The 16,206-nt window shown below is 36.8% G+C and overlaps 2 long non-coding RNA genes across 3 annotated transcripts; one reads left to right on the forward strand and one right to left on the reverse strand.

The window, feature by feature from the left end:
* Positions 1-9,365: 9,365 nt before the first annotated feature.
* Positions 9,366-12,130, reverse strand: LOC139948438 (uncharacterized). Its single transcript, XR_011787442.1, has 3 exons — positions 11,957-12,130; positions 10,662-10,788; positions 9,366-10,042 (listed from the first exon to the last, which is right to left on the reverse strand). It is a non-coding gene; the product is annotated as an uncharacterized lncRNA (long non-coding RNA).
* A 222-nt stretch (positions 12,131-12,352) lies between these two features.
* On the forward strand, positions 12,353-16,134 carry LOC139948439 (uncharacterized). Of its 2 annotated transcripts, none has more exons than XR_011787444.1 (3): positions 12,353-12,688; positions 13,857-13,983; positions 14,608-16,134. It is a non-coding gene; the product is annotated as an uncharacterized lncRNA (long non-coding RNA). The 2 variants fall into 2 exon arrangements; XR_011787443.1 differs by having other exon boundaries at positions 12,359-12,688; positions 14,603-16,134.
* The last annotated feature ends 72 nt before the right edge of the window (positions 16,135-16,206 follow it).

Here is a 16,206-nt window from a genome sequence, read left to right on the forward strand (position 1 = left end):
ACTTAGATTCAACCAGTGGCTTCAGAACACCCATGTTTCTTAGTACAGAATAAATTTTAGCTCAATCTGAACAATTAAAAAAAAATGATCGTCTCAGATCCCACTTAGATTCAACCAGTAGCTTCTCAACACCCGTGTTTCTTAGTACAGAACTAATCTCAGCTCAATCTGAGTTTTTTTAAAATATAATTGTCTCAGATTCCACTTAGGTTCAACCAGTGGCTTCAAAACACCCATGTTTCTTAGTACAGACTTAATCTAAGCTCAATCTGAACAATTAAAAAAATTATCGTCTAAGATCCCACTTAGATTCAACCAGTAGCTTCACAACACCCATGTTTCTTAGTACAGAATTAATCTAAGCTCAATCTGAACAATTTAAAAAAATGATCGTCTCAGAGTCCGCTTAGATTCAACCAGTAGCTTCAGAACACCCATGTTTCTTAGTACAGAATTAATCTCAGCTCAATCTGAACAATTAAAAAAAAATGATCGTCTCAGATCCCACTAAGATTCAACCAGTATCTTCTCAACACCCGTGTTTCTTACTACAGAACTAATCTCAGCTCAATCTGATTTTTTTTTAAATATAATTGTCTCAGATTCCACTTAGATTCAACCAGTGGCTTCAAAACACCCATGTTTCTTAGTACAGAATAAATCTCAGCTCAATCTGAACAATTAAAAAAAAATTAGATCGTCTCATATCCAACTTAGATTCAACCAGTGGCTTCACAACACCCATGTTTCTTAGTACAGAATTAATCTCAGCTCAATCTGAACAATAAAAAAAAAGTGATCGTCTCAGATTCCACTTAGATTCAACCAGTAGCTTCACAACACCCGTGTTTCTTAATACAGAACTATTCTCAGCTCAATCTGATTTTTTTTTTAAATATAATTGTCTCAGATTCCACTTAATATAAGCTCAATTTGAACAATTAAAAAAATGATCATCACAGAGTCTGCCTAGATTCAACCAGTAGCTTCAGAATAACCGTGTTTCTTAGTACAGAATTAATCTCATCTCAATCTGAACAATTTTAAATTATAATCGTCTCAGATTCCACTTAGATTCAACCAGTAGCTTCACAACACCCATGTTTCTTAGTACAGAATTAATCTCAGCTCAATCTCAACAATTAAAAAAAATGATCGTCTCAGATCCCACTTAGATTCAACCAGTGGCTTCACAACACCCATTTTTCTTAGTACAGAACTAATCTCAGCTCAATCTGAACAATTTTAAATTATAATTGTCTCAGATTCCACTTAGATTCAACCAGTAGCTTCAGAACACCCATGTTTTTTAGTACAGAATTAATCTCAGCTCAATCTGAACAATTAAAAAAAAAATGATCGTCTCAGATCCCATTTAGATTCAACCAGTAGCTTCAGAACACCCATGTTTCTTAGTACAGAATTAATCTCAGCTCAATCTGAACAATTAAAAAAAATGATCGTCTCAGACTCCACTTAGATTCAACCAGTAGCTTCAGAACACCCGTGTTTCTTAGAACAGAATTAATCTCAGCTCAATCTGAACAATTAAAAAAATGATGGTCTCAGATCCCACTTAGATTCAACCAGTAGCTTCAGAACACCCATGTTTCTTAGTACTTAATTAATCTCATCTCAATCTGAACAATTAAAAAAAATGATCGTCTCAGATCCCACTTAGATTCAACCAGTAGCTTCAGAACACCCGTTGTTTCTTAGTACAGAATTAATCTCAGCTCAATCTGAACAATTAAAAAAAAATGATCATCTCAGAATCCGCCTAGATTCAATCAGTGGCTTCAGAACACCCATATTTCTTAGTACAGAATTAATCTAAGCTCAATCTGTTCAATTTAAAAAAATGATCATCTCAGAGTTCGCCTAGTTTCAACCAGTAGTTTCAGAATAACCATGTTTCTTAGTACAGAATTAATCTAAGCTCAATCTGAACAATTAAAAAAAAATTATCATCTCAGAATCCGCCTAGATTCAATCAGTGGCTTCAGAACACCCATATTTCTTAGTACAGAATTAATCTAAGCTCAATCTGTTCAATTTAAAAAAATTATCATCTCAGAATCCGCCTAGGTTCAACCAGTAGTTTCAGAATAACCATGTTTCTTAGTACAGAATTAAGCTAAGCTCAATCTGAACAATTTTAAAATATAATCGTCTCAGATTCCACTTAGATTCAACCAGTAGCTTAAGAACACCCATGTTTCTGAGTACAGAATTAATGTAATCTCAATCTAAACAATTAAAAAAACTTATCATCTCAGTTCCCACTTAGATTCAACCAGTAGCTTCAGAACACCCTTGTTTCTTAGCACAGAAATAATCTAAGCTCAATCTGAACAATTTAAAAAAATGATCGTCTCAGAGTCCGCTTAGATTCAACCTTTAGCTTCACAACACCCGTGTTTCTTAGTACAGAATTAATCTCAGCTCAATCTGAACAATTAAAAAAATGATGATCTCAGATCCCACTTAGTTTCAACCAGTAGCTTCACAACACACATGTTTCTTAGTACAGAATTAATCTCAGCTCAATCTGAACAATTTCAATTTATAATCGTCTCAGATTCCACTTAGATTCAACCAGTAGCTTCAGAACACCCATGTTCCTTAGCACAGAACTAATCTCAGCTCAATCTGAACAATTAAAAAAAATGATCATATCAGATCCCACTTAGATTCAACCAGTAGCTTCAGAACACCCATGTTTCTTAGCACAGAATTAATCTCAGCTCAATCTGAACAATTAAAACAAATGATCATATCAGATCCCACTTAGATTCAACCAGTAGCTTCAGAACACCCATGTTCCTTAGCACAGAACTAATCTCAGCTCAATCTGAACAATTTTTAAATACAATTGTCTCACATTCCACTCAGATTCAACCAGTGGCTTCGGAATACCCATGTTACTTAGTACAGAACTAATCTCAGCTCAATCTGAACAATTAAAAAAAATGATCGTCTCAGATCCCACTTAGATTCAACCATTAGCTTCAGAACACCCGTGTTTCTTAGTACAGAATTAATCTCAGCTCAATCTGAACAATTACAAAAAATGATTTTTAAACAATTTTTAAATACAATTGTCTCACATTCCACTCAGATTCAACCAGTGGCTTCGGAATACCCATGTTACTTAGTACAGAACTAATCTCAGCTCAATCTGAACAATTAAAAAAATGATCATATCAGATCCAACTTAGATTCAACCAGTAGCTTCAGAACACCCATGTTTCTGAGAACAGAATTAATCTCAGCTCAATCTGAACAATTACAAAAAATGATCGTCTCAGATCCCACTTAGATTCAACCAGTAGCTTCAGAACACTCATGTTTCTTAGTACAGAATTAATCTCAGCTCAATCTGTACAATTTAAAAAAATGATCTTCTCAGAGTTCGCCTAGATTTAACCAGTAGCTTCAGAATAACCATGTTTCTTACTACAGAACTAGTCTCAGCTCAATCTGAACAATTAAAAAAATGATCATCTCAGTTACCTCTTAGATTCAACTAGTAGCTTCAGAACACCCATGTTTCTTAGCACAGAAATAATCTAAGCTCAATCTGAACAATTTAAAAAATGATGGTCTCAGATCCCACTTAGATTCAACCAGTAGCTTCAGAACACACATGTTTCTTAGTACAGAATTAATCTCAGCTCAATCTGAACAATTACAAAAAATGATCGTCTCAGATCCCACTTAGATTCAACCAGTAGCTTCACAACACTCATGTTTCTTAGTACATAATTAATCTCAGCTCAATCTGTACAATTTAAAAAAATTATCTTCTCAGAGTTCGCCTAGATTCAACCAGTAGCTTCAGAATAACCATGTTTCTTAGTACAGAAATAATCTAAGCTCAATCTGAACAATTTAAAAAATGATGGTCTCAGATCCCACTTAGATTCAACCAGTAGCTTCAGAACACACATGTTTCTTAGTACAGAATTAATCTCAGCTCAATCTGTACAATTTAAAAAAATTATCTTCTCAGAGTTCGCCTAGATTCAACCAGTAGCTTTAGAACACTAATGTTTCTTAGTACAGAACTAGTCTCAGCTCAATCTGAACAATTAAAAAAAATGATCGTCTCAGACCCCACTTAGATTCAACCACTAGCTTCAGAACACCCATGTTTCATAGTACAGAATTAATATCAGCTCAATCTGAGCAATTGAAAAAAAATGATCATTTCAGAGTCCGCTTAGATTCAACCAGTGGTTTCAGAACACCCATGTTTCTAAATACAGAATTAATCTAAGCTCAATCTGAACAATTAAAAAAATTATCGTTTCAGATCCCACTTAGATTTAACCAGTAGCTTCAGAACATCCTTGTTTCTTAGTACAGAATTAATCTAAGCTCAATCTGAACAATTAAAAAAAATGATCGTCTCAGATCCCACTTAGATTCAACCAGTAGCTTCAGAACACCCGTTTTTCTTAGTACAGAATTAATCTCAGCTCAATCTGAACAATTTTATAAATGATCTTCTCAGAGTCCGCCTAGATTCAACCAGTAGCTTCAGAACACCCATGTTTCATAGTACAGAATTAATATCAGCTCAATCTGAGCAATTGAAAAAAAATGATCATTTCAGAGTCCGCTTAGATTCAACCAGTAGCTTCAGAACACCCATGTTTCTGTCGGGAAGTGGAATTTACCCTCAATATATTTTATAGAATTACGATGAAGTTCATTTCAGAACTTCATCGAAAATTCTCACAAAGAGTACAAAAACTGCTGTCCAAAAGTTATTATACATTGTATCCACATGTTTCCACAAGGGTAACATAAATATATAATATTCTAATACAAAGTGACCGCCTGAAGGCAGGTTAATCTATTCTATTAAAGCCGTAACCCGCGCCATCTTGGATTGAAAGTAGAAGGTCCAGTGGCATTGCATTCTTGTGGAATTCAACACGGTTGTGTCGTTTCAGACGTCGGGTTGCAAGTCTACCATACACTGACCCGAACTCCCTCTTACGAGTTGTCTGATTGGCTGGAGTCACGAGCGATATCTTCTTACATGTGTGGTTGTCTGGTTTTTATAAGGGCCACCTGTTGATCGAAGGGGGAAGCCGTATGATTGGCTGGAGTCACGAGCGATATCTCCTTACATGTGTGGTTGTCTGGGGTTGATATGGGCCACCTGTTGGTCGAAGGGGGAAGCCGTAGGCTGCACACAGAACCACCTATTTAGGTTTGAAGTGGGGGATGGGTGGCGACCTCGGACTCCCATTAAAATTCCAGAGTGACCCATTGATGTTTCGCAGAGCATGCAGAGGGGTAAATGGCATTGTGTATATACCATTTTGTACGGGGGGGGGGGTAATTTCACATGTTATTAAAATAAAAAATATCAAGGCTTTATGAGAAACAAAAATACATGCATCTGTTACAGAATGTGTTTATTATAATAAACTCACTCATGTAGGCCTAACCAACTTTCCAGCATTTTTTAAACGCATCAAACAGCAACCCATTGTTGTTAATAACTTTATTTGTTCCATATAAAAAATAACTCTGTACCATTGGTGGTACAGTCCATATGTCATCCCCCCACATACAGAACGTATATACGCAAAAGTTGCAACATTTTCAAGAAGAAAGTGAATACATTCTGATTCTTTTCATATAGGTTTTGCCAGTTCTTGAAATGAGTAAACGAAATTACCGTTTAAGAATAGTATGCTTTCATCAGAGTTACGAACTTTGTGAAACATCAACGGCTGTTTTGAAGCTGTAAACGAACGTTCCATTGGTCAAAGTTCTGAAGCAACAAAATTGTTAGAACTTAAAGTAGTTTGGTAAGGACTCAGGATGTACATTTTGCCAAATCCGTTTTGTATTAAGCAATCGGCCGTCGGGTTTAATTTCGCGTGTTAAATAAAAAATATTTATGAGAAACAAAAATACATGCGCCTGTTACAGATGTGTTTATTATAATAAAGTCACTCATGTAGGCGTACCCAACTTTCCAGCATTTTTTAAACGCATCAAACAGCAACCCACTGTTGCTAATAACTTTATTTGTTCCATATAACCCTGTACCATTGGTGGTATGGGGTACAGTCCATTGTGTCATCCCCCACACACAGAACGTATACACGCAGAAATTGCAATAATTTATTTGCAAGAAGAAAGTGAATACATTACTGATTCTTTTCATATATGTTTTGCCAGTTCTTCAAAAGAGTACATGAAATTACCGTTTAAGGAACACGTTGCCTTGGATCGGACGAGTTGGTCTGTTAAAAGCGTTTGAAACCGTTTGTTATGAAATGCATATGGTTAGAAAGATGTTTTAAAAGTAGAATATAATGATCCACACAAGTATCACTCGAAACTACACGGTTTTCCTTTTACGTCGCGAACTATCACGGTCGGCCATTAATGGGAGTCAACATTTTGACTCCCATAAATGGCCGACCGTGTTAGTCGACAGGTAAAAAGAAAACCACGCAATTTCGAGGCACATTTGTGTAGATCATTGTATTCTACTTGTACAATATCTTTCTAACCATACACGTTTTACAACAAACGGTTACAGAACGATTTTCAAAGACCAGCTCGACCGATCCAAGGCAACGTGTTCCTTTAAGAATAGTATGCTTTCATAGTTACGAACTTTGTGAAACATCAACGGCTGTTTTGAAGCTGTAAACGAACATTCCATTGGTCAAGGTTCTAAAGCAACAAAATTGTTAGAACTTAAAGCAGTTTGGTCAGAAGACTCAGGATGTGCATTTGCCAAATCCGTTTTACGGTATTCAGCAATCGGCCGTCGGGTTGAGCCCTCATGTGCGGCTGAATCGGGTACTACACATTTTTACGAATTTCTCCATAAATTAGCCAAACTGGACGTACAAACCCTAAAAATAACAAGGCAAATGTTTTCTAAAAGTGAAATAAGTGAGAGGACGTAGGAGTAGTTATTAAAGACCAATAAAATTACCGTTTCTATTATTTTAGTTTGTATAGGGTTCCAGAGATATGATAACATATACAATTGGATGTTTTATCAGGGAACTTCGTCACGGGGGCGCGCGCCACGGCGGATGTTGACCAGAAAGTTTACATGAGAATTAATTGATATGAGAGACGCCGACGCTCTGTTACTCCCAAAAGCGGTGGTAAAAACAGTAGATTACCTGTTGCACAGCATGTTCCGAAAACTCGCTTTATTTGGTGCTCCGTCAACTTTGTATGCGTCGTTTGACGTACGCTCGATAAATCACGATGGGGGCCTAAGATTCTAAAATCGTGTGAACGTTATTGGAAACAAAGCAGCAAATCATATTATAGCAAGAGGGTACCACTTTCATACAAGCCTTTTTAGTCGGATATCTCCACTGCTATTAGCAGCGGTGACTATTGTTGAGGGGGGGGGGGGGGGGGGGACAAACCAGACTCTGCGAGCCTTTGGTCGAGTAAATCCGTGGCTATCGGTGACTTCGGATTTGTTGCGGAGGGAACCAACTACCACTGCTGATTCCAAATTCATCGTGATATACAATTGTCTGATTGGCTCTTTTTGACAAAGACCGCCTGTTGTCGGCAATAATTGAATTATACCCAATGTGCTCAACACAATAAATATGTTTATCTTCAAGTACGCGCTAATCCTCCAATCAGATTGGCAGAATGGAGTGGTGATAAAAACCTTTATAACACCCCTTGCAAGTATTCTGCGCGTCACATGACATGTCTTAGTTTTGCCAGACGACGGCCGTGTGATAGAGCGTCGGTTTGCCATGCGCTAGTCCGAAGACTAGCACACGGCGCCGTGCGCTAGTCCAACAGACTAGCACATGGCGTGCAGTACCCAGACGTCCGTTGCGTGTACGAGGATGATAAATTAATAGTCTGTAACCACTTCGGATTGCACGACACTACATGCAGCACAGTAAGTAAAAGTGTTTGCAATCTGTATTTGCGTCGTCCGTGGATTGTAGCATTCAGGTCTGTAACTTAATAATAATAGTACAGTATTTAGAAATGTTTGGGGCGTTATAAAACAACTATTGACTGCTTTTACTCGTGCAATGGTAAAAAACTATGACTCCCTCGGTGATCCCCGGAGCGTTCTATTTTCCCTCGGCTTCGCCTCGGGAAAATAGAACGCTCCGGAGATCACCTCGGGAGTCATAGTTTTAACCATAGCACTCGAAGCAGTCAATATTTGTATAATATTGCACGGCTAATATCACTACCATGCGTCTTGTGTGTTCTATGTCACGCGCCAAGTTTGCTTGAAGATAAATACGTTATCTCACGCGCGCTCGTGGAAATACGGAAAATATAGCGCGTCTGCGTCCCATATCCAACTCGGCCTACGGCCTCGTTGGATATGGGACGCAGAAGCGCTATATTTTTCCGTATTCCACTCGCGCTTGTGTGATAACTTATAATGTCATTATAGCAGTGTACGTGCTATATTTTTAGTCGACTAAGTATACCCTTAAAGGCCGGTTTATAGTCGGTCGCGCGACGGTCGCGCGATGGAAATCGTCGGACGCTGAGGATCGCTGGACGCTGGCATTTTTTGCACAGTTTATAGTCATCGCGCGATGGGATGCAGTTTGTACAGTATACACATACCCAATTAATTATGTTAAAAAGAAAACCATCTTTCTCAAATTGTTATCAGCGTTATGAACAACCAAAAACGAAGAATTTTAGTTTATTTGATATGAATTTTCCTTTAGACTGGACTCACTCGGGGATAAACAAAAACACATCATTTTCACTTTGTTTTCCATGTTTTTACATTCAACCAATTTAATAAATTTAAAAAAAACTGAAAAAACCCGTTGCAGCCACGTCCTTTAAAAAAAATCATTAAGTTAAGTTTGTGAAAAAAATCTCAATAATGTCACTTAACCAGATCAGATATCAAATTATTAAGTCTGCGAGCATACAAAGAGTTGTTTTCGAAGTTGTATCAATGAATTTTGAAATTAAGTGTTTACTTAATATTCTGGAAACAGCAAAGTATTATTTGAAAAACATGTTTGGGTTTCTTTTCTCTGAAAGGGAACATCGATGGGAAGCGTTATATATTGTAAAGCAACAATTCCGTTAGTTTTTCTCAACCATTGCTGTTCTGAAGTGTATCAAACATATGACAGGCATTAAATCGTTCGGTTTTACAAATACAATTCCCACACTTCGAATCAGCGGTGCAGTCAGCAGGGAGGGGGGGGGGGGGTGGCTACCCCAAACAAATAAAATACCCCCCTCCTCTGAAAAAAGGGGGAAATGGACACGCAGCCACAAAATGCCATAAGCACCCCCCTCCGCACAGCATACTCCTTCCCGACTAACAAAGCAACCCCTGTCCACATGTTAAAACTACTAACCCCTAGCCCTCCCCATGAAAAGTCATAGCCATACCACTGCTTCCGAATCACTTTGTGTCAATATTGGTATGAAAAAGATACAAGCCACACAAATCAATAAAGTGTCCAGAATTTAACTAGTTTGAACTTTGTGAACTCAACAAGAGAAAAGAAACAGACTACTGTTTTTTGACTTGTTCATTTATTTATTTCAAATCAACTTATAATGAAATTAAATGTACAATTTACTTATTAAACATAGCGAGCAAGAGAGTGATCAGTATGTACAGAAGAGGACAACGTACATTAAGCTTTAATTTTGCATAATTAATGCAGCGGCAAATTTATAAATTTTTACCGATTATATTTTAAATAATGGTTTTTTTTTATAGAAAAGCAAGTGCACAAATCATCAGGAATGACTTGAGTAGCTGTAGAATGTTTGTAGTAAATACAATGCAAAGGAAATTTAAATTGATGGGCTATCATTGTTAAAGTAAAGTTTTAAAGTTAAGGATTTCATCGCAGCTTTTCTTCAACATTATTATCATTGATGTATCAGATGTCTGTGTCAAAGGATGTCCTTCTTGTGTCCATTTGTTTTTATCACAGATGCTGCAAGTGTGGCTGGCAAACTGGAGGTTTTGTTTTGTGTAGAAAGTATGCCCACTGTTCTAATACAGGGAGACAAAAAAACAAACAAAAACATTGTAACAAAATCCTTCAATTGTTAACATAATACTCTTTTTCAATTTGACCTAAGATTGGAACTTTAACAAAATACAAACTTCACCTGCAAACTTGCAAAAAAACAAATTCATTATGTACATAGCCCTATCTTCATGAAGAGTTTTCCAACAGTTTGTCTACATGGTTAATACAACCAGGGCTCGATTTGGGGGAAAAAATCACAAGACTTTTACTGGACCAGAGAATTTGACAAGACTGGGATCGATATGAGGAGCACACTTTCTACACACTACATTGAAACTGCTGTTGGAACAAGCACTAAAAGAAGATATATTGGCATTCAATAGATATGTGTACTAAAATGCAATGAGGTGTTACTATTCAAATTAAAAAACACAATACCACTGGACTTGTACGGTCGTAAGTTTACTGGCCCAACGCTATAACCACTGGACTTGGCCTGTGGTCCAGTGTTGATTTCGAGCCCTGAAAACCGACACAATCAATTATTGTATGATTTGGAATTGTTTTATGCATATTCTACTAATTGTGTGTCAAGAATACATCAAGCAATGCCATTGTCCCTGGATGTAACCATCATACCTGTTTCTATATGATGCTGATCAGTTGGCAACTCAATACTTGTTGGTTTTCCCTGAACCTCTGATGGCCTGCTCCTTTTCACAAAGGGATGTGTACATCAATCTCCCATAGCATTTGCCACTTTATGCTGTTCAAAATACAAAAGTTAACAATTGAACATGTAAAATTTAGCTTTATATTAATTTGAAAAATACAAGTATCCATAATACCTAATAATCTGCAAACGAACTAGAATCGGTAAACATGAGATCCAAGTTATATTCAGTATAACATTTATAAAAACAGCCCACTGTTTTTTGTTCCACTGTTGGGGACCTTTTAACTTTTTAAAAACACTAGTTGTTCCTCACTAAACTGAGAAAACAAAAATAATAATAATGTGCAATTTCACTCCAAAAAGGGCTCTAGTCTTGGTATGGGCAACAAGAAGAAAACAGTTCAAGAGTCAGACGAAAGTTATTCGGGGGAGTTGCACTCAGGAATTAAATTAGTAAAATTACTTCATACAATCAAACTGGGTACTACCGTAAGTAGACCAATGGACCAAAAAATCAGTATATCAAATGTATGTAGCATTTTTAATAAATATTTACCTGTTTACCAAAATACTACTACTACTAAGCAGTAAAGTACCAAGAGTTGTTTTGACTTGGGTTGGAACGGAACAATTTTTTTTATGTAACATAACATTTTGCAGCATATGTATTTGTCTTCGTCTGCTTACACTTCTACAGGAAATAAAATGGTGCACCGATTGTAAAGATAACAACTTGCCGTTAGCCTCTCTATCCTTTACGACTCTTAGTATTTGAGAGGGTCACATATATATATATATATATAAATGTTCCAAAATACCGTCCGACCGTCTGTGTGTTCAATTGTAAATTTGGATTACATGACTGTTTCTCCTATGTTAAAAAACAAGCTACTCGTGTTTGTTATCAAAAAACTAAGTTGTACTGCTGTTGCTAAGTTAAAGTAATGTCAAGTGATGAGTCGTGAGATCAGTCAAATCAACTCGACCCAAGAAAGTTTAATTAAGCTGAGAAGGGTAAAACAAGAACATGCAGCATGCAGCTGTCATATGACATACAGTAAAACCCAGTTTTGTTCGATGAAAAACAATGTATTACAATACATTTTAATAGTAGTAGTGGGGGTACGTGTGTGTTTGTATCAAGGTATTTTGTTTTTAGTGTGATCTGTATTCTTTGTGCATACGGCTACGCATACATAAAAAAACTGCCCCACTCGGTAGACGTTTTTTCGTTAATTTTACTGTTTAAAATACTCACACATTGACTGCAATGTTACTGTAATGATTGCCCACGCAGTTTCCTTCCTGTCGACATGTTCGTAACTTTTACCAGCTCCAAAAATCGAACGTAAACAAGAAAAAACTAACTTTTTAGGACACCGCTCAGCGAACAAAGTTACGGTCGTCCATTTTGTTTTATTTGTAAGCGGCCTCTTAATAAATTTGCATATTCATCGTTTCTCGGTAATCCAACGATTCTATTGGTTCACGGATGAAAAGTGAGGTCAGCGATCGTGTCAAAGTTTAATTAGTTGAACTCTGTAGCGACGTCGCCAGCGCCTTTCAGGCCGGTTTATAGTCGGTCGCGCGACGGTCGCGCGATGGAAATCTTGACGCGCGATCCTAAAAAACACAGTTTATAGTCATCGTCGAGACCTCAGCGATGCTCAGCGATGCGTCGCTGAAAGGCGCTAGCGACGTCGCTACAGAGTTCAACTAATTGAACTTTGACACGATCGCTGACCTCACTTTTCATCCGTGAACCAATAGAATCGTTGGATTACCGAGAAACGATGAATATGCAAATTTATTAAGAGGCCGCTTACAAATAAAACAAAATGGACGACCGTAACTTTGTTCGCTGAGCGGTGTCCTAAAAAGTTAGTTTTTTCTTGTTTACGTTCGATTTTTGGAGCTGGTAAAAGTTACGAACATGTCGACAGGAAGGAAACTGCGTGGGCAATCATTACAGTAACATTGCAGTCAATGTGTGAGTATTTTAAACAGTAAAATTAACGAAAAAACGTCTACCGAGTGGGGCAGTTTTTTTATGTATGCGTAGCCGTATGCACAAAGAATACAGATCACACTAAAAACAAAATACCTTGATACAAACACACACGTACCCCCACTACTACTATTAAAATGTATTGTAATACATTGTTTTTCATCGAACAAAACTGGGTTTTACTGTATGTCATATGACAGCTGCATGCTGCATGTTCTTGTTTTACCCTTCTCAGCTTAATTAAACTTTCTTGGGTCGAGTTGATTTGACTGATCTCACGACTCATCACTTGACATTACTTTAACTTAGCAACAGCAGTACAACTTAGTTTTTTGATAACAAACACGAGTAGCTTGTTTTTTAACATAGGAGAAACAGTCATGTAATCCAAATTTACAATTGAACACACAGACGGTCGGACGGTATTTTGGAACATTTATATATATATATATATATGTGACCCTCTCAAATACTAAGAGTCGTAAAGGATAGAGAGGCTAACGGCAAGTTGTTATCTTTACAATCGGTGCACCATTTTATTTCCTGTAGAAGTGTAAGCAGACGAAGACAAATACATATGCTGCAAAATGTTATGTTACATAAAAAAAATTGTTCCGTTCCAACCCAAGTCAAAACAACTCTTGGTACTTTACTGCTTAGTAGTAGTAGTATTTTGGTAAACAGGTAAATATTTATTAAAAATGCTACATACATTTGATATACTGATTTTTTGGTCCATTGGTCTACTTAGGGTAGTACCCAGTTTGATTGTATGAAGTAATTTTACTAATTTAATTCCTGAGTGCAACTCCCCCGAATAACTTTCGTCTGACTCTTGAACTGTTTTCTTCTTGTTGCCCATACCAAGACTAGAGCCCTTTTTGGAGTGAAATTGCACATTATTATTATTTTTGTTTTCTCAGTTTAGTGAGGAACAACTAGTGTTTTTAAAAAGTTAAAAGGTCCCCAACAGTGGAACAAAAAACAGTGGGCTGTTTTTATAAATTTTATACTGAATATAACTTGGATCTCATGTTTACCGATTCTAGTTCGTTTGCAGATTATTAGGTATTATGGATACTTGTATTTTTCAAATTAATATAAAGCTAAATTTTACATGTTCAATTGTTAACTTTTGTATTTTGAACAGCATAAAGTGGCAAATGCTATGGGAGATTGATGTACACATCCCTTTGTGAAAAGGAGCAGGCCATCAGAGGTTCAGGGAAAACCAACAAGTATTGAGTTGCCAACTGATCAGCATCATATAGAAACAGGTATGATGGTTACATCCAGGGACAATGGCATTGCTTGATGTATTCTTGACACACAATTAGTAGAATATGCATAAAACAATTCCAAATCATACAATAATTGATTGTGTCGGTTTTCAGGGCTCGAAATCAACACTGGACCACAGGCCAAGTCCAGTGGTTATAGCGTTGGGCCAGTAAACTTACGACCGTACAAGTCCAGTGGTATTGTGTTTTTTAATTTGAATAGTAACACCTCATTGCATTTTAGTACACATATCTATTGAATGCCAATATATCTTCTTTTAGTGCTTGTTCCAACAGCAGTTTCAATGTAGTGTGTAGAAAGTGTGCTCCTCATATCGATCCCAGTCTTGTCAAATTCTCTGGTCCAGTAAAAGTCTTGTGATTTTTTCCCCCAAATCGAGCCCTGGTTGTATTAACCATGTAAACAAACTGTTGGAAAACTCTTCATGAAGATAGGGCTATGTACATAATGAATTTGTTTTTTTGCAAGTTTGCAGGTGAAGTTTGTATTTTGTTAAAGTCCCAATCTTAGGTCAAATTGAAAAAGAGTATTATGTTAACAATTGAAGGATTTTGTTACAATGTTTTTGTTTGTTTTTTTGTCTCCCTGTATTAGAACAGTGGGCATACTTTCTACACAAAACCTCCAGTTTGCCAGCCACACTTGCAGCATCTGTGATAAAAACAAATGGACACAAGAAGGACATCCTTTGACACAGACATCTGATACATCAATGATAATAATGTTGAAGAAAAGCTGCGATGAAATCCTTAACTTTAAAACTTTACTTTAACAATGATAGCCCATCAATTTAAATTTCCTTTGCATTGTATTTACTACAAACATTCTACAGCTACTCAAGTCATTCCTGATGATTTGTGCACTTGCTTTTCTATAAAAAAAAAACATTATTTAAAATATAATCGGTAAAAATTTATAAATTTGCCGCTGCATTAATTATGCAAAATTATAGCTTAATGTACGTTGTCCTCTTCTGTACATACTGATCACTCTCTTGCTCGCTATGTTTAATAAGTAAATTGTACATTTAATTTCATTATAAGTTGATTTGAAATAAATAAATGAACAAGTCAAAAAACAGTAGTCTGTTTCTTTTCTCTTGTTGAGTTCACAAAGTTCAAACTAGTTAAATTCTGGACACTTTATTGATTTGTGTGGCTTGTATCTTTTTCATACCAATATTGACACAAAGTGATTCGGAAGCAGTGGTATGGCTATGACTTTTCATGGGGAGGGCTAGGGGTTAGTAGTTTTAACATGTGGACAGGGGTTGCTTTGTTAGTCGGGAAGGAGTATGCTGTGCGGAGGGGGGTGCTTATGGCATTTTGTGGCTGCGTGTCCATTTCCCCCTTTTTTCAGAGGAGGGGGGTATTTTATTTGTTTGGGGTAGCCACCCCCCCCTCCCTGCTGACTGCACCGCTGATTCGAAGTGTGGGAATTGTATTTGTAAAACCGAACGATTTAATGCCTGTCATATGTTTGATACACTTCAGAACAGCAATGGTTGAGAAAAACTAACGGAATTGTTGCTTTACAATATATAACGCTTCCCATCGATGTTCCCTTTCAGAGAAAAGAAACCCAAACATGTTTTTCAAATAATACTTTGCTGTTTCCAGAATATTAAGTAAACACTTAATTTCAAAATTCATTGATACAACTTCGAAAACAACTCTTTGTATGCTCGCAGACTTAATAATTTGATATCTGATCTGGTTAAGTGACATTATTGAGATTTTTTTCACAAACTTAACTTAATGATTTTTTTTAAAGGACGTGGCTGCAACGGGTTTTTTCAGTTTTTTTTAAATTTTATTAAATTGGTTGAATGTAAAAACATGGAAAACAAAGTGAAAATGATGTGTTTTTGTTTATCCCCGAGTGAGTCCAGTCTAAAGGAAAATTCATATCAAATAAACTAAAATTCTTCGTTTTTGGTTGTTCATAACGCTGATAACAATTTGAGAAAGATGGTTTTCTTTTTAACATAATTAATTGGGTATGTGTATACTGTACAAACTGCATCCCATCGCGCGATGACTATAAACTGTGCAAAAAATGCCAGCGTCCAGCGATCCTCAGCGTCCGACGATTTCCATCGCGCGACCGTCGCGCGACCGACTATAAACCGGCCTTTCAGCGACGCATCGCTGAGCATCGCTGAGGTCTCGACGATGACTATAAACTGTGTTTTTTAG

This window comes from Asterias amurensis, chromosome 15 (assembly GCF_032118995.1).
Source record: "Asterias amurensis chromosome 15, ASM3211899v1".
Lineage (NCBI taxonomy): Eukaryota > Metazoa > Echinodermata > Asteroidea > Forcipulatida > Asteriidae > Asterias > Asterias amurensis.